Here is a 20,896-nt window from a genome sequence, read left to right as displayed (position 1 = left end):
TTTATTCTCATTTTCCTCCTTTCCCTTCATTTTCCCTTTTCCCTATCTTTCTCCTTCATTCTTCTTACCTCCATATACCTCCTAATCTTTTTTTTTTCCTTAATTACTCTTCTTCATTATCCTTTTTTTTCCTTCCTTCTTTTCGTCATTCATATTTCTTTCTCCTTTTCGTCGTTTTTTTTCTCCTTCCTCATCTTCTTTGTTTCCCTTCTCAGCTTCCTTCTTCACTCCAATCTCTCTTTTTTTCCTTCGTTCTTTCCCTCCTCATTCCTGAGATGAGCAACAGAAAATAAGGACGAAAGGAAAAAGGGAAGAGGAGGAAAAAATAAAAATGTCATGATAAAGGGAGAAAGGGAAGGAAAGGAGAAGAGGAGCAAGGGAGAAAATAATAAAAATAATGGAAAAAAAGAGATGAGGAACAGAAAATAAGGACGAAAAAAGGAAGGAAGGGAGGAGGAGAAAAAAAATGGTATATTAGAGGCGAAGGAAAGGGGATATAGATAAAGTAATAATAATAATAATAATAATAATGAAAATAATAATAATAATAATAATAATAATAATAATAATAATAATAATAGTAAAAGCAGTATTCTGGTGCACATAAGAGCGTTCATCTCGCCTCCTGTTATTAAATTCACGGCCATTTGTTCATTTAGAGGAGATATACTGAGTTTATACGCGTGAAAATGAATTATTCTAACGCTTTTAATGTGAGAGAGATTTGTGTGAAGTTCTTGTCTGAATGAAAATTCTCTCTGAATGGAAAGATAAAAAATAAGAAGATGAGAGAGAGAGAGAGAGAGAGAGAGAGAGAGAGAGAGAGAGAGAGAGATTTGGGGTCTTCTTGGAAAGGGAAATGACCACTGGGGGAAAGAATGATCAGCACAAGAATGAGTGATAAATATTTGAGTCCCCCTTAAAAAAAAAAAAGGATGGATGAGACAAATGAGGAAAAGAAAAAGAAAAAAGGGAAAAAGAAAAGAAAGACTAGCAAGGGAGGAATGGGGAAGGAGAGAAAATGAAAAGAAAAGAATGAAAAGAAAAGAAGAGAAGAAAGGAAAGGGAGAGGGAAAGAGTTGGAGAAAAAAGGAAAGAAAAGAGAAAAAAGAGGAAAAAGAAAAAGGTAAAAGACCAACAGAAAATAAAGATAAATGAAGGGATAAGGAGGAGGAGATAATATAATGGTTTGATAGAGGAAACAGGGAAGGAAAGGAATAAAGGAAGGAATAGAGAAAAAGAAAGATAGAAAGAGGAATAAGAGGAAGTAGGGAAGGAATGAAAATTGAGCAATAGAATAAGAATGAAATAAGGGAAGAGACGGAGATGATAAAAGGAGTTTGACAGAGAGAAATGAGGAAGGAAATGAAGATAAAGATAAAGAAATAAAGAGAGAAGTAAAGGAGGGAGAATGCGAGAAAAGAGTTCAGCGAAAGAAAGCGGAAGGAGAAAGCAAAATAAATGAACCAAAGGAAGGAAGGAGAGAAGAAAGGAAAAAAAGGAAAGAAAAGAAAGAAAAATGGAGGTAGAAGAGGAAGAAGCGAATTTAACAGAGTCATCAGTTAGGAAACGTGCTGAAGGGAGGGAGGGAGAGAGAAATGGAGTGGAAAGTGGGAGGGAGAGAGGGAGGAAGGGAGTGAAGCCATTTGTTAGTGTGGTGGCTTCTCCTCACTCCCCTTCCCTTCCTCTTCTTCCTCCTCCTCTTCTTTTTTCCTCCTCCTCCCTTCCTTCCCTCCATTTATTTCCTCCCTTATTTTTTATCTCTGTTAGTATGTTATTTTTTTTTCCTTTTTCTTTCTCTGTTCGATCATTCTTTTCTCCTTTCTTTATCTCCATCCTTCTCCTTCTCCCTTTTCTTATTTTTCTTATTCTCCTCTTCTTGTTTTTTTTTCCTTTCATTCATTCATGCTTTCATTCTTCTATTCACTCCCTCTTTTCTTCCTCATCCTCTTCCTCCTCCTCTTTCTTCTCCTCCTTCTTCCTCTTCCCCTCTTCTTTCACTTTTTATTTTCCTTTATTTCTTAATCATTTTTTTTCCTTCCTATCATTCATCCATGCATCTTTTCTTCCTTCTCCTCTTCCTCCTCCTCCTCTTTCCTCCTCCTCCTCCTCCTCCTCTGGGCCGATCAAATCACAGCTGTTCAGGAAATTGAAATCTTTGCCGAACTGTATCCAGGGCGAAGGTTCTCTCTCTCTCTCTCTCTCTCTCTCTCTCTCTCTCTCTCTCTCTCTCTCTCTCTCTCTCTCTCTCTCTCTCTCTCTCTCTCTCTCTCTCTCTCTCTCTCTCTCTCTCTCTCTCTCTCTCTCTCTCTCTCTCTCTCTCTCTCTCTCTCTCTCTCTCTCTCTCTCTCTCTCTCTCTCTCTCTCTCTCTGTCTCTCTCTCTCTCTCTCTCTCTCTCTCTCTCTCTCTCTCTCTCTCTCTCTCTCTCTCTCTCTCTCTCTCTCTCTCTCTCTCTCTCTCTCTCTCCTCCATTCCTCCCTTCAAACACTTATCTCTTCCTTCCTACCTCCTTATCTCTCCCTCCTTTCCTCCTTCCCTCCCTCCCTGCCTCTTTCCCTCTTTCTCTCCCTATGTACGTATATCTCTCCTTCTCTTCCCCTTTCCCTCCCTTCCTTCCTCCCTCTCTCCATTCTCTCCTTCTCCCTTCAACATATCTTTCTCTCCCTTCCTCCCTTTTTCTCTCCATCTCTCCAAAAAGCAAACGCTCTCTTTCTCTCTCCATAACACACTTCTCCTTTTCGACATATTCCCTCCCTCTTTTTCTCTCCATTCTTTTTATCTCCCTTCGCTGACCCTCCCTTCCCTCCCTCCCTCTCTCTATCTTCCTATCTCTCATTTATTTGTCTCTCCTTCCTTCCCTCACTTCTTCTCTTTCCTCTCTACCTCCCTGTTTTTTTCCCTCCCTTCCTTTTCCCTCCTTTCGTTAACCCTTCCTCCCTTCCTTTCTCTCCTTCTGTTTCTCTTCTGTCCTTCCTTCCTTCCTTCCTTCCTTCCTTCCTTCTTTCCTCCCGTTTCTCTTCTATCCTTCCTTCCTTCCTTCCTTTCTTCTTTCCTCCTCCTCTTTCCTCCCTCTACCTCTTTTTCTTCCTCCTTCTTTTCCTCCTCCTTCACTGTTCTTTTATTCCTCTGTATTTTTAACTACCTCTTCTCCCTCTTCCTCCTCCTCCTCCTCCTCCTCCTCCTCCTCCTCCTCCTCCATACCTTCCTATACAACATTTCCTCCATTGACATCAGTACTTCATTATACTCCCCTCCTCCTCGTCCTCCTCCTCCCCCCCCTCCTCCTCCTCCCCTTCTTCCCCTCTCTCTTCCCTTTCTCCCCTTCTCCCTATCTCCCACCTATCGCTCTCGCTCCCCCTCCCCGTCTTTCTTCCTTCTTTCCTTCATTTCATCGTTTTTGAAAGAGTAGTTTATTTATTTTTTCTTTGTGTTTTTTAATTGCGTGTCGCAGTTTCTCTTGGCGTAGATTTAGACAAGGTGTGTGTTTGTGTGTTTGTATTTGTATGTGTCCGTGGGTTTGTGTGTATTACGGAAAAGATATTCAGTTTAAAGTTGTTTTTATTCATTTCCGTCTATATTAATTTTCTTGACTCCTCTGATATCTCTTCTATCTGTCTATCATTTATCTATGTATCTGTATCTATCTATCTATCTATGTATCTAACTATTTATTAAGGCCCAGAAGATAGGTAGAGGGCAAAACAATAAAGGGAGAGAAGGAAGATGAAGAGGATAAAATACGAGACTGAAGGAATAAGGAAAGGAAAGAAGAAAATAAAAAGGAAGGAGAAAGGAAGGAAAGGAAGAGGAAACGGAGGAGATAATGCAACCGTAAATACGTAAGGGACAGGAGGAGGAGGAAGAGGAGGAAGAAGAAGAAGAAGAGGAGGAGGAGGAGGAGGAGGAGAAGTTCTTTGTTTGCCTCGTCAGTGGATCTCCAAGTCTTCTTCTCGGGGTTCGGTTCTCGTTTTTGCGCCCTAACGAAGTGACGAACCCAGCAGGTGTGTGTGTGTGTGTGTGTGTGTGTGTGTGTGTGTGTGTGTGTGTGTGTGTGTGTGTGTGTCGTTCAGGGTGATGGTGGTGGTGATGACGAGGAAAAGGAAGAGGAGGAGGAGGTAGAAGAGGGGAAGGTGGTGGAGGAAGAAGAGGAGAAGGAGAGGAGGAGGAGAAGGAAAAACAGAAGATGAAAAAAACAGGAGGAAAAAAAGAGGAAAATATAAAAAAATAGAAGAGGAGGAGGAGGAGGAAAAGCAGAAGATGGAAAAAAAGGAAGGCGAGAAAAAGTAGAAAAGGAAGTTGACAGGAGGAGGGAAAAAAGAGGAAAATATAAAAATATAATAGGAAGAGCAAGGCGTAGGGATAACCTCAAACTTCCTCCTCCATGAAAAATAGTTGATCAAATATAAGTTTTTCTTCCTTTTTTTTCCTCTCTTGTTACTGTAATATAGTGGAAGTTTACTATATCTTGCCTTTTTTTCCTCTCTTTCTTTTTTTTTTTAGGGGGGGGGAGGGAGGGAAGGGCTAAATGAGGCGTTATGGCTGTGTTGTTTAAATTGTCTGTTCCATTTTGTCTCCTTATCTCCCCTTTCTTTCCTCCCTCCCTTCTTCCCTCCCTCTCTCCCTCTTTCTCTCCCTCCCAGTGTACGTATATCTCTCCTCCCCTTCCCCTTTCCCTCCCTCTCTCCCTTCTTTCCTTCTCCCTTCAACATATCTTTCTCTCCCTTCCTCCCTTTTCTCTCCATCTCTCCAAAAAACAAACGCAGTCTTTCTCCATAACACACTTCTTCCCTCCCTCCCCTCTCTCCCACCGTCCCTATTACTCCAGTTTCTCCTTTCCATTAACTCCCTCCCATTCCCCTCCGTCCATTGCATTCTCTCCCTTCTACTCCCTTGCTTTCTCCCTCCCTTTCTCTCACACTTCCTCCCTTCCATCCTCCCCCCCAGTTTCCTTCTCCCCTCCATCCCTCCCTTACCCATTCCATTACATTCTCTCTTCTACTCCCTTGCTTTCTCTCCCTTTCCTCCCTCTCTCTCCCTCCCTCCCTCCCTTAATCCACTCCCACACACTTTCAAATGGCCGGTTTTGTGTCTTTTTTTCTTTTTGTGGTTAAACTTTTTTATTGATTTTCGGTTTGTTTCGAGGAGTTAGAGTGTGTGTGTGTGTGTGTGTGTGTGTGTGTGTGTGTGTGTGTGTGTGTGTGTGTGTGTGTGTGTGTGTGTGTGTGTGTGTGCGTGTGATTCCCCTCTCTCGCCATGCAACTTGTTCTATATCAATATCTCTTTTTATTCTATTTATTTTCGCTTTTCTTTCTCTCTCTTTGGTTTTCATTGCGACCAGAAAGACAGACAGAGAAAAAGAGGGAGAGAGAGAAAGAAAAGAGGAGATAAAGGGGGCAGGGAAACTGAAGGAAAGAAAAAAAGTCTCCTATTCAGTTTTTTTTTTCATTCCTGCCCTTCATTCATCCATCCTTCTATGCACTCTCTCCTTCCTTCCTCCTCCTGCCCTTTTTTTTCCTCCTCCTTCCTCTTCTTCTCCTCCTCCACCTCCTCCTCTCTCGTCTGCAGCGGAGGGCGAGTCAGGTATTGAGAGGTATATGACAATGAAGGAAGCCAGATTAATTAAGTTTCCCCTTCCCTTACTGAGCCCGTTAAGGAAAATGGGATCGCTGAATGAGGATCCGTTAAAGAAAATGGGGTGGGGATTTCATTGTAAAAGAGAGAGAGAGAGAGAGACGCTAAAGGGTTCATTTACCGAAACCTCAAAAGAAAAAAAACGAGAGAAAAAAAATAATAGATGACTTTCCATTAGGTGTGTGTGTGTGTGTGTGTGTGTGTGTGTGTGTGTGTGTGTGTGTGTGAGGGGAAAGGGGAGGGAGAGTGGCTTGCTAATGAGGGAGAAGATGATACGAGAAGTGGAAGGGGAGGAAAGAAAGGGAAAAGGAGAGGAGGAGGAGGAGGAGGAGGAGGAGGAGGAGGGAAGAGGAAGAAGAGAAGAAGAAGAACACGATGCTTTGTTCCCTTAGAGACTTGATGGAGGAGAACCATTAGCAGAGAGAGAGAGAGAGAGAGAGAGAGAGAGAGAGAGAGAGAGAGAGAGAGAGAGAGAGAGAGAGAGAGAGCCTGACTGCCTTCATCAAAACTAATTGACTGTCATTTGTAGGCAACTTTTTCCTCCTCTTTGCATTTCCTGTTCTTTACTAATTGTTGTTTTCCTTTTTTTCTTTTCTCTTTATTGACTTTGTTTCTCTTCCTCTTCCTCTTCCTCTTCCTTATCTTTATCCTCTCCTCTTTATCTTTCTTTCATTATCTACAGCATCTTCATCTCCTCGTTTTGCTTTCGTTCTCTCCCTATCTCTATCTCCTCCTCCCTCCCTCTTTTTCCCTCCTCCTCCTCCTGATATTTCTCCTCTCCTCTTCTCTCTTTATTTTCATTCTTTACAATTACATTACTTTATCCTCCTTTCCTCTGTCCCTCTTCTCATTCTTTCCTCTCCCCCTCCCTTCCTTCCTTCGTCACTCCCTCTCTCTCTCTCTCCTTCCCATCCTTTCCTCGTTCCTTTCCCCCTGCTCTCTTTCCCTCCCTCTCTTCCTTCTCTCCATCCCCTTCTCCCTTTCTCCTATCCCTCTTTCCTCCTCCTTCGCCCCCTCCCTTCCTTCCTTCCCTCGTTCCTTCCCGGCAGTTTCCTTCACTTCCATATACCTGTCAGTGCCATTGTCCACCTGACTAAGGCGCTGCGGGAGGGGGTGTGGGGTCAGGAGCCTGCAGGTATTAATGGAGGTAAATGCTTTTGCTATATCTTACCTTCCTCCCTTCCTTCCTTCCCTCACTTGGTCCATTTTCAACCGCCCTGTATCTGAGTGTCTTGCTAAATCATTTCCTTTGTTTTCCTTTTTTCCTTCTTTCTATTCTTTTCTTTTCTTCTTTATACTTTTGTTTAACCGTTTCTTTGTCTTGGATTTTGTATATTGTGTTTGTTTTTCTCTTCCTTTTCCTACTTTTATTTCATCTCTTCTTCCTCCTCTTTCTCATTTTCATCCTCCTCCTCTTTCTCTTACTTTACCTCTCGCTTTTCTTCTTCCTCCTCCTCCTCCTCCTCTTTCTCCTTTTCTTTCTCATATTATTTCACCTCCTCATCCTCTTTCTCCTCCTCTAATTCCTCCTTCTTTATTCTTTTATCTCCACCTCCTCCTTTTTCTCCTCCTGTAACTCCTCCTCCTTATCTTTCTCTTCCTCTATTTCCTCTTTCTTCTTTATCCTTCCACCTCCTTCTCCTCCTCCTCTTCCTACTTCTTTCTCTCCTCCTGTAACTGCTCCTCCTTATCTTTCTCCTCCTCTATTTCCTCTCCATTTTTCATCATTTCTCCTCTTCCTCCTCCTCTTCCTTCTCCTCTAACTCTTCCTTCTCCCTCCTCCTCCTCCTCCTCTAAACTCTCCCTTTTCCGAGCCTTGCTGAGAGCGAAAAAATAATGCGTTTGAGTCACAGAAGCAAATCCCAGGAACAGTAAACGCTCATGAGGGGAATTTCTGCAAATCTTTATGCGGCAAACGAAAAGGAGGGGCGACGAAGAAGTGGAAGAACCTCACTGGTGGGAAGGGGAAGGATGAAAGTGGAGGGAGAGAGGAGAAGGAGAGCAGTAGAAAAAGGGAAAGGAGGGGAAAGGGGGAAGTACCAATAGGAGAAGTGGGGGATAGGGAAGGATATCAGGGTAAGGAGGAGGGGGAAGGGGGAAAGCTGGGAAAAAGGGGAACGGTAAAGGGAATCAGTAGGAAAAAGGGGGGGGGGGCGGTAAGACGTATGGAAAATAAGTGAAAAAAAATATATAATCTGAACTTTTTGTCTTAGGTAACGTTCACGAGTTTTGGAATATGTGTTGGTTTGTTTTGTGGTTTTCATGTAGGAGAGATTTCGAGTCTTTATACATATTTAATCTTCGTTGTTTTCCTTTTTTGTTTGTTTGTTTCTATTTTTATTTATCAGCCCATGTGTTAGTTTGTAGGAGTCATTTATCTGTCTTTTAATCTGCTTATTTTTTCTCCTTTTTTTTTAGTAACGAAATATGGCCGAAGACAGAAAAGAAAGGAAAGGAAAGGAGTAGAAATGGTTCGCTTATTTGCTTTCTTTATGTTCACGCCGGGTATTAATAATGGACCAAATTGCTGTTCTTGCCTCACCTTCCCCCTCTGTACCTCATTCCTCTAACCCTTCAATCTGTGTGTTCCTTACTAATACTTTACTTTTTCCCTTCCCAAGAATATTTTTTTATTCTATCTTTTTTTATTCTTTTCTCTAACCTTCCATCACTTGGCATTCACCGCGCCATCTTTCCACAGTTTCTTATGCTTCCTCTTCTTTCATAATATTCCCTTCCACAATTTCTTCATTCTTCCATCCGTCTTTTTCTTATATTTTTCATACCTTCCACGATCTTGAGTTCACTGCGCCATATTTCCACAGTTTCTTATGTGTAACCTTCGCTTCCCCTTCTTTCATTTTATACTCTTCCACAATTTCTTCATTCTTCTATTCTTATTTTCTTTTATATATCATACCTTTCACGATCTTGAGTTTACAGCGCTATCTTTCCTCCTTCGCTTCCTCTTCCTTCATTTTATACCATTCCACAATTTCTTCATTATTCCATCCTTCTTTTCCTATATTTATCATACCTTCCACGATCTTGAGTTCCCAGCGCCGTCTCTTGTACAGATTCTTTACTTTATCATTTCCTCCCTCTTTTGTTTACACCGTCATAATATCGACTTACCAGCACCACCTTTTGCAGTCTCTTCACAGTTCGCCTCTCCTTCTATAGTTTTGGGTTCTCAGCACTATCTCTTGCACAGTTCCGACACTACCCTTCTCTCTCGCTGTCCCTCTAACAAAAGAAAAGTTTGTACAGCGCCATCTTTTGCATAGTTTTTACACCAGCCGTCTCCCCCGCTGTCCCACTTTGGTCACGAGTTCACAGTACCACCTGTTCTCGTGCTTCCTCGCCTAGTCTCCGTCCTGTCCCCGTGGCGTGACTTCCACCAATGTTTCACTCGCCTGGCGCCGCGTTCCGTCCTGGCTTTCCACCTGTGTACGTGACCAGCAGGTGTGCCAACCGTGCCGGCGCCTCCCTGTACTACACTGCTGTCCATGAAATTGGTTGTAAAGAGAGGAGAAAAAGGGAGGGAAGAAAGAAAAGGGCTGATGAATGTGTAAATGAGGCTACATGCGATATTAACGGAGCAAAGGGGATAAGAATAACGGGTAAATGAGGGAGGGAAAGGAGAGTTTTCAGCCTTGTGTATATGCTTGTAGGAAAGGCATGGAAGGCTAAGAGAGTGTTCGCCTCACGTGCAGCCACAATCCCCGTGCCCACGACAACCTCGGCAACCACTAAATCTGACTGACTTTTCTGGATAGCTCCTGTTTGCCGCTGCGTTCTGCTGTGTTTTGTTCCTTTGTTAGCGACTTTTTGTTTTCGCATAGTTAAGGTATTCTGTTTTCTTTTTCTTTACTTTTCTTTTTTTAGGCATTACTGAGTTTTTAGTTTTTTTTTTTGTGTATGTGTTTGCGTCTTTTGTTTTCTTGTTTGTCATTTCAGTTTTATTGTTTAGTTATTTATGTTTTCTTAAGTTTGGGGAAGTCTCTGTTTTTTTATATTGCTTTATTCTGAGTGGCAAAGTCCTGTTCTATTACTTTTTTTTTTTTGTGTGTGTGTGTGTTTTCCTTTGTTTTTTTAGGGGGGGTGCTGCTATTTTTTGTAGTAACACCATATTGAGGGCATTTTTTCTGGGTTTCTTATATTGGCCTCTCAGTTTATACGGTGAAAAATTGATATCGAATAACGGCAGTGAAGGCTTGATGGAATTTGAAGCTGAGAACCGTGCCCTGTCGATGGTAGTATTGGCAGGTCTGTGTGTGTGTGTGTGTGTGTGTGTGTGTGTGTGTGTGTGTGTGTGTGTGTGTGTGTGTGACATTCTCTTCTCTATATGTCAGTCTTCCTTATTAATGGAGATCGATTCCCATGAGATAAGGTCATTGCCGTAAACCTTAACCAGAAAGGAATTTATATTTTCTTACCTTCTTCTTTAAAAACCCTTCATAGCAGTTTATTTTCTTGACTTACTAAACACAAACACTTTATTTCTACTCCACATACTTGATTAAGAGCCGCTTTCACAGACACTTTGTTTGTTTTCATCGTTACCAATGGCGGGGATCGACGCTACAGTTTTCCACGTGAAACTGGCCTATGGGGTAGTGATGGTTGCAGAAGAAGCGAAATGTGTTGAGAGTGTGTGCTAAGCTGCGGGGCAAGGCTAACCCCGCAGCCGCCACTACCCCACAGGCCAGTTTTAAGTGGAAATACTACAGCAGTGAACGCCGCCATTGGTAACGATCAAAACAAGCAAAATGACTGTGAAATCGGCCCCAAATCCCTTCGTGGCAACTTATTTCTTCCCTTACAAAATTCAAACTCCATATATCCACCTCACATACTTGTTTAAATCCCTTTCTGACTGTATTTCTTCCCTTACAAAATTCAAACTCCATATATCCACTTCACATACTTGTTTAAATCCCTTCCTGACAGTGTATTTCTTCCCTTACAAAATTCAAACTCCATATATCCACTTCACATACTTGTTTAAATCCCTTCCTGACAGTGTATTTCTTCCCTTACAAAGCCCAAACATTTCACACACTTATTTGGAATCCTTCGTAACAATATATTTTCTTGCCTTACAAATTCAAACTCTATATTTCCACTCCACATACCTATTTTAAATCCTTTCCTGACAATACATTTCTTGCCTTACAAAATCAAAACATATTAATTCTACTCCACATGCCTTTTTAAAACCCTTCCTGACTATATTTTTTGTCTTTCAAAATCAAAACATTATTTCCACTCCACATGCCTTTTTAAATCCCTTCCTGACAATATATTTCTTCCCTATAAAACCCAAACTGTATAGTTGTACTTAACATACTTTTGTAAATCTCTTTATGACTGTATATTTTCTTGACTAACAAAACCCAAACAATTTTATTCCCACTTCACGTCACCCAGAAAAGTAATACTAACACTCGTCTTGTATAAAACAGTAAAGAGACCCCAAGATTAAAATCATTCCTTGGGTTATCTTCACTTTTCTTGTAGTTCTTTGCTATGCTGTATATGAGTTTTCTAGTTCCCTCCATATTTTCCTCAAGCTCTTTTCCCAGTTTCTCCCATGAATCTCTCTTGGCTCTTACTTTAATTCTCTCGGCTTCATTTCTAGCCGCCTCATATTCCAATCTGTTTTCAGGTGTGCGTCTTTTCATCCATCGTCTAAATGCTTGGTTCCCTGTAATCTGTCTTTCACCCACTCTCGTAATCCCTCACTAGACGTCTCAAAACCCTCCTTCAGCGTCCCTCCTCCAATGCATCCTCTCAGCTGGGTCACATTCAGCTCGTCGCTCCATGGCCCGCTTTCTCAGACACTTAAGACTTTCAGAATATCTATTTCCAAAGGTCACAAAGGAGATTAGTTGAGTTCTCATGAGTGTGTTTCACGTTCATGGTGCATACGCCTTGTCAAACTATTACTAGGCTTATAAAACTACTCATGGAAATATCTACAATAACCACTATGGAAGCATTGTCGAATGTGGGTGTGTGAACCTTCGAAGTGGAGAATGTGGGTCCAAGTTCTAAATTATCTTGTCCACTAGGCTCATAAAACTACTCATGGAAATATCTACAATAACCGCTATGAAAGCCTTGTCTAATGTGGGTGTGTGAACCTTCGAAATAGAGAATGTGGGTCCATGTTCTTAATTATCTTGTCAACTCGGCTCATAAAACTACTCATGGAAATATCTACAATAACCGCTATGAAAGCCTTGTCCAATGTGGGTGTGTGAACCTTCGAAATAGAGAATGTGGGTCCATGTCCTAAATTCTCTTGTCAACTTTCTCCTTTCTCATCGTTTTGATTTACATTTTCCCTTTCTCGGCGTCTCAAGTGTTTGGGGGTTTCTGAGCAGGTCGCTTATAGTGTCCGAATTCCTCCCTCTTTTCCTGATCCGTCTCTTCAAATAATAATGATGATAATGATAAAGGAAGACTGATGTGGAGACGTGGTATTAATTCTGATGTTCTTCGCCCGGAATTGACATCTCTTGGCCTCTCGTTCTTTGTTTCCTTTGCCTGAGTAGCGTTTAGCGGGTATATTTTGGTACTGTCTTTGTGTTTTCCCCTTCAGCTGTCCCCCTCGCTGTAAAAAACTAATGATAAAGTCTTGAACTTGATAACGCGATGGGTTCCTCAAGTGGAGCTCTTAAAGTGGGTGGAAGGAAGAGGTGTTATTATCGGGCGATCCACTTGAGCTCCACCACTTACTCCTCTTCGATAATTGGCCGGGGAATGTATTGGCAGTTAGGGGCGAGTGTATTTTCGTGGTATTAGGATGTTCGCGCCAAGAAATAACGTCATGCATTCGACTTTATAGGATTTTCCATAATTTTAAGTCTATAGTATAAAGAAATGTTTGCTACCAGAAATAACATCATGCCCTCGACTATATAAATATTATGATGGTTTTGATTGAGTTTGGGTCTATATTAGGTTTGTGTGGTCGTAGGTAGATCGGAGATGCTAAAATTGCTCCCTCTATATACGACTTTTTTTTCTACAGTAAGGGAAACATCTCAAGGGGAAAAAAAAGTGAGAGAAAAAGCCCGCTAATCACTGCCTTAATAAAAAGAGTTTAGAAGAATGGCTAAAAGAGAGGTCAATTTCGAGAGGAGAGGTGTCACTACTAACTAATACTACCATGTCTACTTAGAATACTGGTACTTCTACTTTACTACTATTACTACTACTACTGCTACTCTCCTTACCACCACTACCACCACCACCCATCACCACCACCACCACCGCCACCAGAATCACAAGTGTCTCGTGTCTAGGGCGGAAGCTAGTGGGCGAGACAAGAGGAAGTCAATCTCTCACTCCGCGAAGGGAAACAATGGAAGGGGAAACCACCACCACCACCACCACCGCCTTCTTCTTCCCTTCTTCTTTTTCTTTTCCCTTGTAATCTTTTTTTTTCGTCTTTTTCTTTTTCGTCTTTTTTTATTGTTCTTCTTCCTCTTCTTTTATTTCTTGTTCTTGTCCTTGTTCATGCTGTTCTTGTTCTTGCTCTTCTTCATCAGCGTCTTCTTCATCACCATCTTCTTTTCTCCTCTTCCTTTTTCTTCCGTCTTATTCCTTTCTCTCATTTCTCTTCTCTTTTCGTCACTTAAAATGTTCGTATATTCTATCTTATCAACACTTAGGGAAAGAGAGAGAGAGAGAGAGAGAGAGAGAGAGAGAGAGAGAGAGAGATCCCAGTGGAGACGTTCTCGCAAGATGTATTGGTACTTGAGGAAGATAATGAACGTGTGAGGAACGAGGGTAAGACTTCGGGCCGTTCTTTCTTCGCTTCCGTGTCGTGATGTAAAAAGTCGTGACAGGGAAATCAAGGTGAAGAGTACAGGTGAAATAGCCCTCTCCTCCCTTCCAACTCTTCCTCCTCCTCCTCCTCCTCCTCCTCCTCCTCCTCCTCCTCCTCCTCCTCCTCCTATAATTCTTCCAAGTTGATAGGAGGTCCACTTTATTAATTTTCTGCTTTCTCTTCCTCCTCCTCCTCTTCCTCCTCCTCCTCCTCCTCCTTCCCTTCCTCCTCCTCCTCCTCCTAACTCTCTTCCGCGTAGATAACAGGAGTGGTAATTTACGAGTATTTCTTTTCTGCTTTTTCTTTTTCTTCTTCCTCTTCTCCTTCGTCTTTCCTTTCCTCCTCCTCCTCCTCCTCCTCCTCCTCCTCCTCCTCTTCCTCCTTCATCCATTCCTCTTGCTATTCCTTCTCCACCACCTCGTTTTCCTCTTCTCCTTCCTCCTCCTCCCCCTCCTCCTCCTCTTCCTCCTCCTCCTCCTCCTCCTCCTGCTCCTTCGTCTTCTCCTGTCGGTTGATAAGTGGCAAACTGCCCTTCACTTCCTCTCCTTCAATAACTTATGGACGAAATAAGGAGCTGAGGCGAGATGAAGGAGGGTCGTGGCTCCTCCTCCTCCTCCTCCTCCTCCTCCTCCTCCTCCTCTTCCTCCTGTCCCTCATCTTGGCGCCTCATTACCTGTTGTTCTGGAGTCTTAGAGGTTAGGTAGATTTATTTATTTATTTATTTATTTATTTTTTTTTTTATGTTTTTCTTGTTGTTGAGTTGCTGTGAATTGATAACGCGTGGTTTATTTTTTTCCTCTCTCTCTCTCTCTCTCTCTCTCTCTCTCTCTCTCTCTCTCTCTCTCCTTTGTCTATCCCTTTAACAATGTAGACAGTTCTCATCTACTCTATCCTCCTCCTCCTCCTCCTCCTCCTCCTCCTCCTCCTCCTCCTCCTCGTATTGACTTCCTCCCTAACGTAATAAAACATTTTCTTTCGTCCATTTTCCCGCTTTAATTTTTGCTCATAAAGACACTTCGTTGCATCTGCCGCGAGAGAGAAAGAGAGAGAAAAAAGAGAGAGGAAAAAGAAAGTGAGAGAGAAAGAGAAACAGACTTAAAATTCCCTCCCCCTTTCCCTCCTCCCTCCCCCATCCCTTCCCTCTTCTCCTAACACTCTCCCACGCTTCCCTCTACCCCCTCTCTCACCCCCCTCACCCCCCGAATTCTCCCGCGCCCCCCCTTCCGCACCAACACCCCGCCACCATCGCCACCGCCCCCGCCTTGAAGCTGCCGTGTTCAAATCCTGTTCCTCCGCCGTCTGGGGCCCCGCGAGCTCTTTGTTGCCTGGCGATGGGGCGTGATGGGGCAGTAGTGATGGGATACTATAGTGGGCAGTGGTGTTGATGGGGCATGATGGGGCAGTGGGACTCGATGGGACACAGGGAATGGGGCAGCAGTGATGGGGTGTATTGGCTTTAGTGGTGATGATGGGACAGTATTGATGGGGTACGATGGTGGGGAGTATTGATGATGGGGTGTATGGAGTGTATTGGTAATGATGGGGGAGTGGCAATGGGGTGTATCTGGGCTTAGTGGTGATGGGGTGTATTTGGGCTTAGTGGTGATGGGGTGTATTTGGGCTTAGTGGTGATGGGGTATGGTGGTGCGAAGCGTGATGGGACAGTGGCGATGGGGGTTTGATGGTGTCCAGTAGTGACGGTTCGTGATGGGAATAGATGGTGACATTGGAAGTGATGGGATCTGACGGGGTGATGGGAATGGGCTGATAACGTGTGGAAGGTTTGAAAGTTGAGGAAGATGGACGAGTGATCGGAATGATAGGGAAAAAAATGAGTGAAGGGAGAGTGATAGAGGCTGAAAAAACTATCTATTTATATTTATCTATCTCAAAACGCTTTAGTCTTTTCCCTCTTCTTCCATTTATTTACCCATTCACTCCCTTCATTTCTCTGCTTGCCTATCTAACTTATGCTATAAAAATATCTATCTCTATATCTGAATCTATCTACTCTTAAAACACTTACAATTTACTCCTTTCCCTTATCTTCCTTTTTTCTTCCTATTTCCTTCCCCAGTTTATCTTCCTTTTTATCTTACCAACTGACTGACTGACTAACTAACTAACTAACTGACTGTCCGAGCCCCTGTACCTACCTCTATTATCCAGGGTAAGTTTTAACATTAACACTCCCCGACCGTTCAGCTGCCTCGCTCCCTGGCTCACTAACTGGCTGGGCGGGTGGCTATCGAGCTGCCTGATTAACGACCTACTTCCCTACCGACCTACAAGCTGGCTGGGTGATTGGTTGGATGGTTGGTTAGCTGGTTGACTGGGTGGTTGAGCTCCTGGTTGGGTGGGTGATTGAAGAGTAAGAAAGGAGAGGGAGGAATTAAAAAAAAACCATTAGAGTGTGAGAGATAGGCTGATTGGATGACTGGATGGTTGATTGGTTGGGTGGCTGGCAGGTTGGCTGGGCTTCGGAAAGACTGGGCTTCTGGTCGACTGGCTGGTTGGCTGGGCTACGGAAAGACTGGGCTTCTGATTGACTGGGCTACGGACTGACTGGGCTTCTGGTCGACTGGCTGGTTGGCTGGACTACGAAAAGACTGGGCTTCTGGTTGACTGGCTGTTTGGCTGGGCTACGGAAAGACTGGGCTTCTGGTCGACTGGCTGGTTGGCTGGTCGGGCGGTCGGCTGCGTTGCGTGACCGGTTACTAAGTGGAGATCGACTTTCCCGGCCCAGTGACGGCGCGGGCTGCCCTACTTCGCCGGCTAGGGAGAAGAGGCGCTTCCTGGTATTAATCTGAGGCCGGCGTTGTCTTGCTCGCGAGTGGCCGCTAATCAGGGGGTGAAGGACAGTCTCGTGCGCCAAGTACCGTCCAAATTACGGCTTGAGTCGCCCTAGTTTTGATGCCTTGGAAGTGCTGCCCTCTCGCGGCTGTCCTGGTAGAGATTGTGTGTGGGTGGTAGGGGGAGGGGGGGGGAGAAAGAGAGAGAGAGAGAGAGAGAGAGACTGTGTGTGTGTGTGTGTGTGTGTGTGTGTGTGTGTGTGTGTGTGTGTGTGTGTGGTTTGTGTGTTAGCCATTCCGTTCCTGACAGCCACACACACATATGCCTATCCCCTTCCTCCCGCCCCTTCCTTATCCCCCAACTCTCGTCCCTTCGTCCCTTCCTCCATCAGATTTCTTTCCCCATCCCCCCCCCGACGAGGACCTCTGCAGTAAACTTCTCCCTTCTCTTCCTTCCCCTCCCCCCCACATACAAGACTGTTTCTCGTAGCCTTTACTCCTCCATGTCCTCCTCCTCCTTCTCCTTCTTTTCCTTCTCTTCCACTTTTCCTTTTACTCTTCTCTTCCTCCTCTCGACCACAAACAGCTGGATGTATCTACTACTACTACTACTACTACTACTACTACTACTACTACTACTTCTACTACTACCACTACTACCACCACCACTCCAACTATACTTATCTTACTACTGTCTCAATTACCACCCACCCACACCACCACCACCACCTCCACCACCTCCATTTTCATTGTTCCCTGGAGAAAAATAACTCAGCACAACTACAAAATTGCTGGCGGGTGCTTCACGAAATTACCCGATACCTGCACCTTTTCCTTTTTCTTTGGGAGTCTCGCCAGAACGCCACCACATCCATCATCACACTGTGCGAAAAAAAATATACGAGGGCGAGATGGAATACAAGAAAGAGATCGAGGGAGACGGAAATAAAAATAAGAAGAAAAGTAGACAGCAACAAAGAAACAAAAGAGATAGGAAGAAAAAACGAGAACGAGATGGAATACAAGAAACTGATCGAGGAAGACGAAAATAAAAACAAGAAAAAAATTAGACAACAACAAAAAAAGAGACAGGAAGGAAAAACGACCAAACAGGATACAGAAAAAAATAGTAAAAAAATAAAGTAAAAAAAAATAGACACATACATAACCCCAACCAGACCTTTTCCTCCGCACCATTGAGAGAAATATTGTGTTAATCTCCTCGCTTGGGTACGATTCGAAATATATAAAAAAAAGACGCTCAAAAAATTATTGGGAGTTTAGTTTTCGCAGTGAGTTATAGTAAGCAGGTTATAGAGAGGAAATGAAGGAGTATGGGGGAGGGGAGATAAGAAGAAGGTGGTTTGAAAGAAGAAGAAAGGAAGGAAGGAAGGAAGGACGGGGGAGAGGAAGATAGTAAATAGATAGGAATGAAGAATATATATATTAAAAAACGTACCATGACAGTAGGGAAAGGAAACACAAAAAGGAGGACAGGGAAAAAGGTGAGGTGTGAGGGACAAATTTGAAAAGGAAGCACAAGAAAAAAAGAAATGAAAGGTCAGAAATGCAAAGAAGAAAATTGTTTAATAATTCAGAAAAGGTGAGGAATGAAGAATGTATTGGAGATGGTGCAAAGAAGAGACAAGGAAGGGAAAAAGGTGAGGTGTGAGGGACAAATTTGAAAAGGAAGCACAAGAAAAAAAAAATGAAAGGTCAGGAATGTAAAGAAGAAAACTGTTTAATAATTCAGAAAAGGTGAGGAATGAAGAATGTATTGGAGATGGCGCAAAGAAGAGGTTAGAAAGGGAACGAGGTAGGGTGTGAGAGACAAATTTGAAAAGGAAGCACAAGAAAGAAAAAAAAAGTCAGGAATGTAAAGAAAAAATGCGTTGTAATTCAGAAAAGGTGAGGAATCAAGAATTAAGGTTTTAGAGGAACTGACGCAAAGAAGGTGAGAGGGACAAATTTGAAAGGGATACACCAGAATAGAAGAAACAAAAGGTCGGGAATGTAAAGAAAATGCGTTGTAATTCAGAAAAGGTGAGGAATCAAGAATGAGAATATTGACGGAAATGACGCAAAGAAGGTTACAAGGAATAAGGAACGTAAAAAAAGTTTGGAGTGAAGGATAAACTTAAAAGAAAGGCACAGGTATAGGAAAATTAGAAGCTCAGCGAAATAAAGAAGATGGATTGAAGTTCTCAGAGGATGAATCAAGAATTAGGATATTGAAGGAGAGGATACAAAGGAGGTTAGAAGGGATAAGGGAGGGAAAGAGGTGAGGAGTGAAGGACAAATTTGAAACGGAGGCACAAGAATAAGATAATTAGAAGCTCAAGAAGGTTAAGGTGAAAGGGGATTGTAATTCTGAGAAGATGAGGAATTAGACATTAGTGTGTTGAGAAGTTGACAGAAAGAAAAGATAGAGAAACGGAGAGAAGTGAGATGTGAAGGACAAATTTGAAAGGGAGGAATAAGCAAAAGAAAATTATAAGATCAGGGAGATTAGCTTATTGAAGTTGAAGGCAAGAAGAAGGTTGGAAGGGATAAGGAAGAGGAATGAGATGAGGTGAGAGGGAAAATTTTGAAAGAGAGATACAAAAATAGATAAAACATAGAAGCTCAGGGATGTAAGCAGGAAAAAAAAGAGAGGATTGTAGCGCAAAGATGAGAATTCAGGCGTTATTATATGGAGAAGATTCCGGGAAGAAGGGGAGATCATATAAGGAATGGAAGGAGGTGAGATGTGAGGAACAAATTTGAAAGAAGCACAAAAACAGGTAAAAAATAAAGGTCAGGAAGGCGGAGAAGGTGAGGAATCAGGTATTAGTGCATTGCAGGAGATGAGGTAGTGGGGGGGGTAGGCCAGGTAGGGTAAGGGAGTGAGGCGAAGAGAAGGAAGGATGAGGAAGGCAAAGAAGATTATAAGCCATATGTAAGAAATCAGAAATCATACCCCCGTTCACAATAACCCTGAGAATAAGCCCCTCCCACTCCGGCCCGGCAACCACCAATAAGAGAAACCTTTCCCATTGGCCTGATTTGAATAGAGGGCGTGGCTTGCATATACAAAGACCAATGATGAAAGGTGTTTTCTTCAAGGTGATGAGGACAAGATTCGTGCAATATATTAGATAATCAAAAATAAGAAGATTGATTTCCAGGGGAGGTTTCTAAAGGAATTGAAATCGAAAGGAAACTAAGTATAGGAGGATTAAGGATAAATTAGGATCAGGGGGAAGGAATTCACACACAAAGAGAGGGATTAGAGTCTTGGGGGGTCACGATACGAACAGTGTATTGGAGAATCAAAGACGATAAGACTGATTTGAAGATAATGTTTCTGAAGGTACTCAAATCAAAGGTAACTTAACTATAAGGGGATATAAGGCGTAGGGTTTAGGATTAGGGATTCAGGGAGTGAGAGGAAGGGGGATTAGCGCGTCCTGAGGGGTGGGGATAGTGCAGATTGATTTGGTGATGGTTCTGAAGGTACTCAAATCAAAGGTAATAAACTATGGGAGGATTATGGCATAGTGTTTAGGACTGGGATTCAGGGAGGGAGAGGAAGGGGGATTAGCGCGTCCTGAGGGGTGAGGGGTGACGGGGGGATTACAGGCTCGAAGGGGATGGGAGCTCAGCCGTGTGTAAACGCTTACGAGAACCAAACAGACGTGCGTTCCAAGTTGAGTGATAATCCGGCGACGGCGCGTGAAGGCTGTGTGGATTACTGACGGGTGAAGGGACGGGTGGAGACAGGCGGACGAAACAAACTGGCGGGAGATGGGAAGAACGAACAGAATGAGGGGTGAATAGACGGAAAGAGACAGACGGGCGAATAAACTTGGTAGATGAAGGGAGAAAGGAGACAGACGGATACACAATCTGACGGGAGATGGGAAGAACGAACAGAATCAGAGGTGAATGGACGGAAAGAGACAGACGGGCGAATAAACTTGGTAGATGAAGGGAGAAAGGAGACAGACGGATACACAAACTGGCGGATGAACAAAACAGACGGACGAATAAACTAATGGATGAAGGAATGGACAGATGGTTAGACGGGTGAGTGAACGGACTTATAATCAGACAAACGGAAAAACGACACAAAATAATAATAATAATAATAATAATAATAATAAACATGGACAAAAACAGAAACGAAATACAGACAGACCTCAAAATGTAAAATATCAACGCGGAAAAAAGCAGAATCGTCCACAACAATACAGACAGACAGACAAACCGATTACTCGCATAAAAAAACAAGAAAGCAAAACAGACGGAGAATAGAGGAATGATAAACCAAAGGAAAGATTTACAAGAAAGAGAGATAAAACATACTTACCAAACCTATCCCAAACAAAGAGAAAAGAGAGATAGAAAGACAGTGAGAAAGAGACACAGACACAGAGAAAGACAGAGAGCGACAAGGATTTCCGGACGAACAAACACACACACACACACACACACACACACACACACACACACACACACACACACACACACACACACACACGTAACAAAACACCGGACCGGACATTGTAACGAAGCGGAGACAAGCGGCGCACAACAACGCTGAACCATAAATTAAATGAACCTCCGAACAAATGATCCTCCCAGCGG

The 20,896-nt window shown here is 43.1% G+C and overlaps 1 protein-coding gene and 1 long non-coding RNA gene across 9 annotated transcripts in view; both read left to right on the top strand.

The window, feature by feature from the left end:
• The window catches only part of LOC126981273 (sodium/potassium/calcium exchanger Nckx30C-like), a 137,241-nt gene that overhangs the window by 26,720 nt on the left and 89,625 nt on the right, over positions 1-20,896 (top strand). The gene's annotated exons all lie outside the window — the stretch shown is intronic.
• On the top strand, positions 16,716-18,262 carry LOC126981274 (uncharacterized). The gene is made up of 2 exons (XR_007733871.1): positions 16,716-17,827; positions 17,983-18,262. It is a non-coding gene; the product is annotated as an uncharacterized LOC126981274 (long non-coding RNA).

The sequence above is a fragment of the Eriocheir sinensis genome, chromosome 47 (genome assembly GCF_024679095.1).
Source record: "Eriocheir sinensis breed Jianghai 21 chromosome 47, ASM2467909v1, whole genome shotgun sequence".
NCBI classification, from domain to species: domain Eukaryota; kingdom Metazoa; phylum Arthropoda; class Malacostraca; order Decapoda; family Varunidae; genus Eriocheir; species Eriocheir sinensis.
This window is presented reverse-complemented; position numbering and strand designations above follow the sequence as displayed.